Below are 10,000 nucleotides of genomic sequence, written 5' to 3'. Positions count from 1 at the left end.
CCAGAGCTCCGTTCAGCGCGGCCGATGGTCTCAACCATTCCGGCCGCCGGCGGAGCTCCACCCGGGGCTGCAACCGGGTGAGGTCCGGGGCCCTCGGTCGTGCCCGTCGTCTGGACCATCTCTCTTGCCAGAGACTAAGTCCAGTTTGGTTAATGATTTACCAGAGCTCCGTTCAGCGCGGCCGATGGTCTCAACCATTCCTGCCGCCGGCGGAGCTCCACCCGGGGCTGCAACCGGGTGAGGTCCGGGGCCCTCGGTCGTGCCCGTCGGCTGGACCATCTCTCTTGCCAGAGACTAAGTCCAGTTTGGTTAATGATTTACCAGAGCTCCGTTCAGCGCGGCCGATGGTCTCAACCATTCCGGCCGCCGGCGGAGCTCCACCCGGGGCTGCAACCGGGTGAGGTCCGGGGCCCTCGGTCGTGCCCGTCGGCTGGACCATCTCTCTTGCCAGAGACTAAGTCCAGTTTGGTTAATGATTTACCAGAGCTCCGTTCAGCGCGGCCGATGGTCTCAACCATTCCGGCCGCCGGCGGAGCTCCACCCGGGGCTGCACCGGGTGAGGTCCGGGGCCCTCGGTCGTGCCCGTCGGCTGGACCATCTCTCTTGCCAGAGACTAAGTCCAGTTTGGTTAATGATTTACCAGACCTCCGTTCAGCGCGGCCGATGGTCTCAACCATTCCGGCCGCCGGCGGAGCTCCACCCGGGGCTGCACCGGGTGAGGTCCGGGCCCTCGGTCGGTGCCGTCGGCTGGACCATCTCTCTTGCCAGAGACTAAGTCCAGTTTGGTTAATGATTTACCAGACCTCCGTTCAGCGCGGCCGATGGTCTCAACCATTCCGGCCGCCGGCGGAGCCCCACCCGGGGCTGCAGCCGGGTGAGGTCCGGGCCCTCGGTCGTGCCCGTCGGCTGGACCATCTCTCTTGCCAGAGACTAAGTCCCAGTTTGGTTAATGATTTACCAGACCTCCGTTCAGCGCGGCCGATGGTCTCAACCATTCCGGCCGCCGGCGGAGCCCCACCCGGGGCTGCAACCGGGTGAGGTCGGCCCTCGCTCGAGGGGAAGGCACCCCCGGCCGCGGGGCCGGTGCCCAGGCCGCCGCTTTTCCGACGGCCGAAAAAGTCGAAAACGGCCGAAAATCCGGGGAAATACTAGCCCAATCTGGCCGAACGGCCGTCGGGGCGGCGGGCCCGGTGCGGTCCCGGCAGACCTGGGGGCTCGAGCGGGGCCCTGCTTCGATTTTCCTCCTTCAATGCAGCAAACTCAAAACTGGTTAATGAGTTGCCACATGTCATTGCCATCGCCTTCCTGCTATTCTGCAGGTACCCCGCCAACCCCCCGTGCCAGAAATGCAAGTGCCACCTCGGCGGGGTGTGCCCCGTAGTCCTACCGGGGAAGGGGCCCGGAGGCCCCGCAAAACGGTTCAATCTCAAACTCCATCCCCACTTCCGGGGTAACTGGTTAACCAGCCTCGGGACTCCCCTGCCAGAAAATGCGAGTGGCCACCTCGGCGGGACGGATCCGCCGAGCTCTGCGGGAAACCGTGCACCCTGCCCGCCACCACGAACGGATCTGACTTCATAGAGCTCCGTGCGGCTCCCATTTTTGCTCTGCGGGGCCAGGGAGCCTCCGAATCGGAAGGACTACCGCCATCGCGGGTGCATCACTGCTGCCGGGTGGCCACGGCCTGCCAGCCCTCACCTGGACCCCCCTCCTGCGCAGGGCCAGTCCAGTTTGGTTAATGAGTTACCCGAGCTCCGTTCAGCGCGGCCGATGGTCTCAACCATTCCGGGCCGCCGGCGGAGCTCCTCCGGGGCTGCAAACGGGTGAATCCGGGCCCTCGCTCGAGGGGAAGGCACCCCCGGCCGCGGCCGGTGGCCAGGCCGCCGCTTTTCCGACGTCCGACAAAGTCGGAAAACGGCCAAAAATCCGGAGAAATACTAGCCCATCTGGCCGACGGCCGTCGGGGCGGCGGCCCGGTGCGGTCCCGGCAGACCTGGGGGCTCGAGCGGGGCCCTGTTTCGATTTTCCGCCTTCAATGCAGCAAAGTCAAAACTGGTTAATGAGTTGCCACATGTCATTGCCATCGCCTTCCTGCTATTCTGCAGGTACCCCGCCAACCCACCGTGCCAGAAAATGCAGTGTCCACCTCGGCGGGAACACCTCCGGTAGTCATGCCGCCGAAGAGGTCCCGACGGCGGCATGAGGGGGTCAATCCATCCCGATGGGGACCGACGGTTCTTTTTAAAAACGCGTTTTTCGCGATTTCAACGGCCGGGCCGCCTCGCCCCGGGTCGCCACGACCCCGAACGCCACCCGCCGTCGCCGAAGCCGATAGAGCGCCGCCTACCGGTCATCAAATAATTGGTTAATGAGTTCCCCCGAAGTTGGTTAATGTTTTCCCGGCTGTTGCTTTAGTCTGATCCCCGCAGCTCCTGATACTAAGGGCAGCTGCTTAATGTACTGCCCCTGTTGGACAATGGCTTCCCCGCCGTTGGTTGATGCTTTATCCCGCCTCTGGTGGATGTTTTCCCGAAACTGGTTAATGAGTTCCCACGAAACTGGTTAATGAGTTCCCACGAAGTTGTTTTCCCCGCTGCTGGTTCATTTGCACCCCGCTGCTCCTGATACTAAGGGCAGCTGCTTAATGTGCCCCCCCCTGTTGGACGAAGGCTTCCCCGCCGTTGGTTGATGCTTTCCCCCCCTTGTTGATGTTTTCCCGAAACTGGTTAATGAGTTCCCCCGAAACTGGTTAATGAGTTCCCACGAAACTGGTTAATGAGTTCCCCCGCGGTTGGTTGATCTTTTCCCGGCTGTTGCTTAATCTGATCCCCGCTGCTCCTGATACTTAGGGCAGCTGCTTAATGTACTGCCCCCTGTTGGACAATGGCTTCCCGCCGTTGGTTGATGCTTTACCCGCCTCTGGTGGATGTTTTCCCGAAACTGGTTAATGAGTTCCCACGAAACTGGTTAATGAGTTCCCACGAAGTTGTTTTCCCCGCTGCTGGTTCATTTGTACCCCGCTGCTCCTGAGACTAAGGGCAGCTGCTTAATGTGCTCCCCACTGTTGGACAAAGGCTTCCCGGCCGTTGGTCGATGCTTTCCCCGCCTTGGTGGAGGATTTCCCGAACTGGTTAATGAGTTCCCCAGAACTGGTTAATGAGTTCCCACGAAACTGGTTAATGAGTTCCCCCGCGGTTGGCTGATCTTTTCCCGGCTGTTGCTTATCTGATCCCCGCGGCTCCTGATACTAAGGGCAGCTGCTTAATGTGCTCCCCACGTTAGGACAATGCTTCCCCGCCGTTGGTTGATGCTTTCCCCGCCTCTGGTTGATGTTTTCCCGAAACTGGTTAAGAGTTCCCACGAAACTGGTTAATGAGTTCCCACGAAGTTGCTTTCCCCGCTGCTGGGTTCATTGTACCCCGCTGCTCCTGATACTAAGGCAGCTGCTTAATGTACTTCCCCCTGTTGGACAATGGCTTCCCCGCCGTTGGTTGATGCTTTCCCCGCCTTTGGTGGACGTTTTCCCGAAACTGGTTAATGAGTTCCCACGAAACTGGTTAATGAGTTCCCACGAAGTTGTTTTCCCCGCTGCTGGTTCATTTGTACCCCGCTGCTCCTGATACTAAGGGCAGCTGCTTAATGTGCTCCCCCCTGTTGGACAATGGCTTCCCCGCCGTTGGTGCATGTTTTCCCCGCCTTTGGTGGAAGTTTTCCCGAAACTGGTTAATGAGTTCCCACGAAACTGGTTAATGAGTTCCCACGAAGTTTTTTCCCCGCTGCTGGTTCAATTTGTACCCGCTGCTCCTGATACTAAGGGCAGCTGCTTAATGTGCTCCCCCCTGTGTTGGACAATGGCTTCCCCGCCGTTGGTGCATGTTTTCCCCGCCTTTGGTGGAAGTTTTCCCGAAACTGGTTAATGAGTTCCCACGAAACTGGTTAATGAGTTCCCCCGCGGTTGGCTGATCTTTTCCCGGCTGTTGCTTACTCTGATCCCCGCTGCTCCTGATACTAAGGGCAGCTGCTTAATGTGCTCCCGTCTGTTGGACAATGGCTTCCCCGCCGTTGGTTGATGCTTTCCCCGCCTTTGGTGGACGTTTTCCCGAAACTGGTTAATGAGTTCCCACGAAACTGGTTAATGAGTTCCCACGAAACTGGTTAATGAGTTCCCACGAAGTTGTTTTCCCCGCTGCTGGTTCATTTGCACCCCGCTGCTCCTGATACTAAGGGCAGCTGCTTAATGTGCTCCCCCCTGTTGGACGAAGGCTTCCCCGCCGTTGGTTGATGCTTTCCCCGCCTCTGGTTGATGTTTTCCCGAAACTGGTTAATGAGTTCCCCCGAAACTGGTTAATGAGTTCCCACGAAGCTGTTTTCCCCGCTGCTGGTTCATTTGTACCCCGCTGCTCCTGATACTAAGGGCAGCTGCTTAATGTGCTCCCGCCTGTTGGACAATGGCTTCCCCGCCGCTGGTTGATGTTTTCCCCGCCTTTGGTGGAAGGTTTCCCGAAACTGGTTAATGAGTTCCCCCGAAACTGGTTAATGAGTTCCCACGAAACTGGTTAATGAGTTCCCCCGCGGTTGGCTGATCTTTTCCCGGCTGTTGCTTAATCTGATCCCCGCTGCTCCTGATACTTAGGGCAGCTGCTTAATGTACTGCCCCCTGTTGGACAATGGCTTCCCCGCCGTTGGTTGATGCTTTCCCCGCCTCTGGTGGATGTTTTCCCGAAACTGGTTAATGAGTTCCCACGAAACTGGTTAATGAGTTCCCACGAAGTTGTTTTCCCCGCTGCTGGTTCATTTGTACCCCGCTGCTCCTGAGACTAAGGGCAGCTGCTTAATGTGCTCCCCACTGTTGGACAAAGGCTTCCCGGCCGTTGGTCGATGCTTTCCCCGCCTTTGGTGGAGGATTTCCCGAAACTGGTTAATGAGTTCCCAGGAAACTGGTTAATGAGTTCCCCCGCGGTTGGCTGATCTTTTCCCGGCTGTTGCTTAATCTGATCCCCGCTGCTCCTGATACTAAGGGCAGCTGCTTAATGTGCTCCCCACTGTTGGACAATGGCTTCCCCGCCGTTGGCTGATGCTTTCCCCGCCTTTGGTGGACGTTTTCCCGAAACTGGTTAATGAGTTCCCACGAAACTGGTTAATGAGTTCCCACGAAACTGGTTAATGAGTTCCCCCGCGGTTGGCTGATCTTTTCCCGGCTGTTGCTTAATCTGTTCCCCGCTGCTCCTGAGACTAAGGGCAGCTGCTTAATGTGCTCCCCCCTGTTGGACAAAGGCTTCCCCGCCGTTGGTTGATGCTTTCCCCGCCTCTGGTGGAAGATTTCCCGAAACTGGTTAATGAGTTCCCCCGAAACTGGTTAATGAGTTCCCACGAAGTGTTTTCCCCGCTGCTGGTTCATTTGTGCACCGCTGCTCCTGATACTAAGGGCAGCTGCTTAATGTGCTCCCCCCTGTTGGACAAAGGCTTCCCCGCCGTTGGTTGATGCTTTCCCCGCCTCTGGTTGATGTTTTCCCGAAACTGGTTAATGAGTTCCCACGAAACTGGTTAATGAGTTCCCCCGCGGTTTCCTGATCTTTTCCCGGCTGCTGCTAAATCTGATCCCCGCTGCTCCTGATACTAAGGGCAGCTGCTTAATGTGCTCCCCCCTGTTGGACAATGGCTTCCCCGCCGTTGGTGCATGTTTTCCCCGCCTTTGGTGGAAGGTTTCCCGAAACTGGTTAATGAGTTCCCACGAAACTGGTTAATGAGTTCCCACGGAGTTGTTGTCCCCGCTGCTGGTTCATTTGTACCCCGCTGCTCCTGATACTAAGGGCAGCTGCTTAATGTGCTCCCCCCTGTTGGACAATGGTTTCCCCGCCGTTGGTGCATGTTTTCCCCGCCTTTGGTGGAAGGTTTCCCGAAACTGGTTAATGAGTTCCCACGAAACTGGTTAATGAGTTCCCACGGAGTTGTTTTCCCCGCTGCTGGTTCATTTGTACCCCGCTGCTCCTGATACTAAGGGCAGCTGCTTAATGTACTCCCCCTGTTGGACAATGGCTTCCCCGCCGTTGGTGCATGTTTTCCCCGCCTCTGGTTGATGTTTTCCCGAAACTGGTTAATGAGTTCCCACGAAACTGGTTAATGAGTTCCCCCGCGGTTGGCTGATCTTTTCCCGGCTGTTGCTTAATCTGATCCCCGCTGCTCCTGATACTAAGGGCAGCTGCTTAATGTACTCCCCCCTGTTGGACAATGGCTTCCCCGCCGTTGGTGCATGTTTTCCCCGCCTTTGGTGGAAGGTTTCCCGAAACTGGTTAATGAGTTCCCAGGAAACTGGTTAATGAGTTCCCACGGAGTTGTTTTCCCCGCTGCTTGTTCATTTGTACCCCGCTGCTCCTGATACTAAGGGCAGCTGCTTAATGTGCTCCCCACTGCTGGACAATGGCTTCCCCGCCGTTGGTTGATGCTTTCCCCGCCTTTGGTGGATGTTTTCCCGAAACTGGTTAATGAGTTCCCACGAAACTGGTTAATGAGTTCCCACGAAACTGGTTAATGAGTTCCCACGAAGCTGTTTTCCCCGCTGCTGGTTCATTTGTACCCCGCTGCTCCTGATACTAAGGGCAGCTGCTTAATGTGCTCCCCACTGTTGGACAATGGCTTCCCCGCCGTTGGTTCATGTTTTCCCCGCCTTTGGTGGAAGTATTCCCGAAACTGGTTAATGAGTTCCCACGAAACTGGTTAATGAGTTCCCCCGCGGTTGGCTGATCTTTTCCCGGCTGTTGCTTAATCTGATCCCCGCTGCTCCTGATACTAAGGGCAGCCACTTAATGTGCTCCCCACTTTTGGACAAGGGCTTCCCGGCCGTTGGTTCATGCTTTCCCCGCCTTTGGTGGAGGTTTTCCCGAAACTGGTTAATGAGTTCCCACGAAACTGGTTAATGAGTTCCCCCGCGGTTTCCTGATCTTTTCCCGGCTGTTGCTTAATCTGATCCCCGCTGCTCCTGACACTAAGGGCAGCTGCTTAATGTGCTCCCCACTGTTGGACAATGGCTTCCCCGCCGTTGGTTGATGTTTTCCCCGCCTTTGGTGGACGTTTTCCCGAAACTGGTTAATGAGTTCCCACGAAACTGGTTAATGAGTTCCCACGGAACTGGTTAATGAGTTCCCCCGCGGTTGGTTGATCTTTTCCCGGCTGTTGCTTAATCTGATCCCCGCTGCTCCTGATACTTAGGGCAGCTGCTTAATGTGCTCCCCCCTGTTGGACAATGGCTTCCCCGCCGTTGGTTGATGTTTTCCCCGCCTTTGGTGGACGTTTTCCCGAAACTGGTTAATGAGTTCCCCCGAAACTGGTTAATGAGTTCCCACGAAGTTGTTTTCCCCGCTGCTGGTTCATTTGTACCCCGCTGCTCCTGATACTAAGGGCAGCTGCTTAATGTGCTCCCCCCTGTTGGACAATGGCTTCCCCGCCGTTGGTGCATGTTTTCCCCGCCTTTGGTGGACGTTTTCCCGAAACTGGTTAATGAGTTCCCACGAAACTGGTTAATGAGTTCCCACGGAGTTGTTTTCCCCGCTGCTTGTTCATTTGTACCCCGCTGCTCCTGATACTAAGGGCAGCTGCTTAATGTGCTCCCCCCTGTTGGACAATGGCTTCCCCGCCGTTGGTGCATGTTTTCCCCGCCGTTGGTGGCAGTTTTCCCGAAACTGGTTAATGAGTTCCCACGAAACTGGTTAATGAGTTCCCCCGCGGTTGGCTGATCTTTTCCCGGCTGTTGCTTAATCTGATCCCCGCTGCTCCTGATACTAAGGGCAGCTGCTTAATGTGCTCCCCCCGGTTGGACAATGCCTTCCCCGCCGTTGGTTCATGCTTTCCCCGCCTTTGGTGGAAGTTTTCCCGAAACTGGTTAATGAGTTCCCCCGAAACTGGTTAATGAGTTCCCACGAAGCTGTTTTCCCCGCTGCTGGTTCATTTGTACCCCGCTGCTCCTGATACTAAGGGCAGCTGCTTAATGTGCTCCCCCCTGTTGGACAAAGGCTTCCCCGCCGTTGGTTGATGTTTTCCCCGCCTTTGGTGGACGTTTTCCCGAAACTGGTTAATGAGTTCCCCCGAAACTGGTTAATGAGTTCCCCCGCGGTTGGCTGATCTTTTCCCGGCTGTTGCTTAATCTGATCCCCGCTGCTCCTGATACTAAGGGCAGCTGCTTAATGTGCTCCCCCCGGTTGGACAATGCCTTCCCCGCCGTTGGTTCATGCTTTCCCCGCCTTTGGTGGAAGTTTTCCCGAAACTGGTTAATGAGTTCCCCCGAAACTGGTTAATGAGTTCCCACGAAGCTGTTTTCCCCGCTGCTGGTTCATTTGTACCCCGCTGCTCCTGATACTAAGGGCAGCTGCTTAATGTGCTCCCCCCTGTTGGACAAAGGCTTCCCCGCCGTTGGTTGATGCTTTCCCCGCCTCTGGTTGAATTTTTCCCGAAACTGGTTAATGAGTTCCCAGGAAACTGGTTAATGAGTTCCCACGAAACTGGTTAATGAGTTCCCCCGCGGTTGGTTGATCTTTTCCCGGCTGTTGCTTAATCTGATCCCCGCCGCTCCTGATACTAAGGGCAGCTGCTTAATGTGCTCCCCCCTGTTGGACAATGGCTTCCCCGCCGTTGGTGCATGTTTTCCCCGCCTTTGGTGGACGTTTTCCCGAAACTGGTTAATGAGTTCCCACGAAACTGGTTAATGAGTTCCCACGAAACTGGTTAATGAGTTCCCCCGCGGTTGGCTGTTCTTTTCCCGGCTGTTGCTTAATCTGATCCCCGCTGCTCCTGATACTAAGGGCAGCTGCCTAATGTGCTCCCCACTGTTGGACAATGGCTTCCCCGCCGTTGGTTGATGCTTTCCCCGCCTTTGGTGGACGTTTTCCCGAAACTGGTTAATGAGTTCCCACGAAACTGGTTAATGAGTTCCCACGAAGTTGTTTTCCCCGCTGCTGGTTCATTTGTACCCCGCTGCTCCTGATACTAAGGGCAGCTGCTTAATGTGCTCCCCCTGTTGGACAAAGGCTCTCCCGCCGTTGGTGCATGTTTTCCCCGCCTTTGGTGGAAGTTTTCCCGAAACTGGTTAATGAGTTCCCAGGAAACTGGTTAATGGAGTTTCCCCCGCGGTTGGCTGATCTTTTCCCGGCTGTTGCTTAATCTGATCCCCGCTGCTCCTGATACTAAGGGCAGCTGCTTAATGTGCTCCCCCCGGTTGGACAATGGCTTCCCCGCCGTGGATCATGCTTTCCCCGCCTTTGGTGGAGGTTTTCCGAAACTGGTTAATGAGTTCCCACGAAACTGGTTAATGAGTTCCAGGAAACTGGTTAATGAGTTCCCCCGCGGTTGGCTGATCTTTTCCCGGCTGTTGCTTAATCTGATCCCCGCTGCTCCTGATACTAAGGGCAGCTGCTTAATGTGCTCCCCACTGTTGGACAATGGCTTCCCGGCCGTTGGTTGATGCTTTCCCCGCCTTTGGTGGAAGTTTTCCCGAAACTGGTTAATGAGTTCCCCCGAAACTGGTTAATGAGTTCCCACGAAACTGGTTAATGAGTTCCCACGAAGTTGTTTTCCCCGCTGCTGGTTCATTTGTACCCCGCTGCTCCTGATACTAAGGCAGCTGCTTAATGTGCTCCCCCGGTTGGACAATGGCTTCCCCGCCGTTGGTTCATGCTTTCCCCGCCTTTGGTGGAGGTTTTCCCGAAACTGGTTAATGAGTTCCCACGAAACTGGTTAATGAGTTCCCAGGAAACTGGTTAATGAGTTCCCCCGCGGTTGGTTGATCTTTTCCCAGGCTGTTGCTTAATCTGATCCCCGCTGCTCCTGAGACTAAGGGCAGCTGCTTAATGTGCTCCCACTGTTGGACAGTGGCTTCCCCGCCGTTGGTTGATGCTTTCCCCGCCTTTGGTTGATGTTTTCCCGAAACTGGTTAATGAGTTCCCACGAAACTGGTTAATGAGTTCCCCCGCGGTTTCCTGATCTTTTCCCGGCTGTTGCTTAATCTGATCCC

The sequence above is a fragment of the Mustelus asterias genome, unplaced genomic scaffold (genome assembly GCF_964213995.1).
Source record: "Mustelus asterias unplaced genomic scaffold, sMusAst1.hap1.1 HAP1_SCAFFOLD_2795, whole genome shotgun sequence".
NCBI classification, from domain to species: domain Eukaryota; kingdom Metazoa; phylum Chordata; class Chondrichthyes; order Carcharhiniformes; family Triakidae; genus Mustelus; species Mustelus asterias.
Note: the sequence above shows the minus strand (reverse complement) of the source record.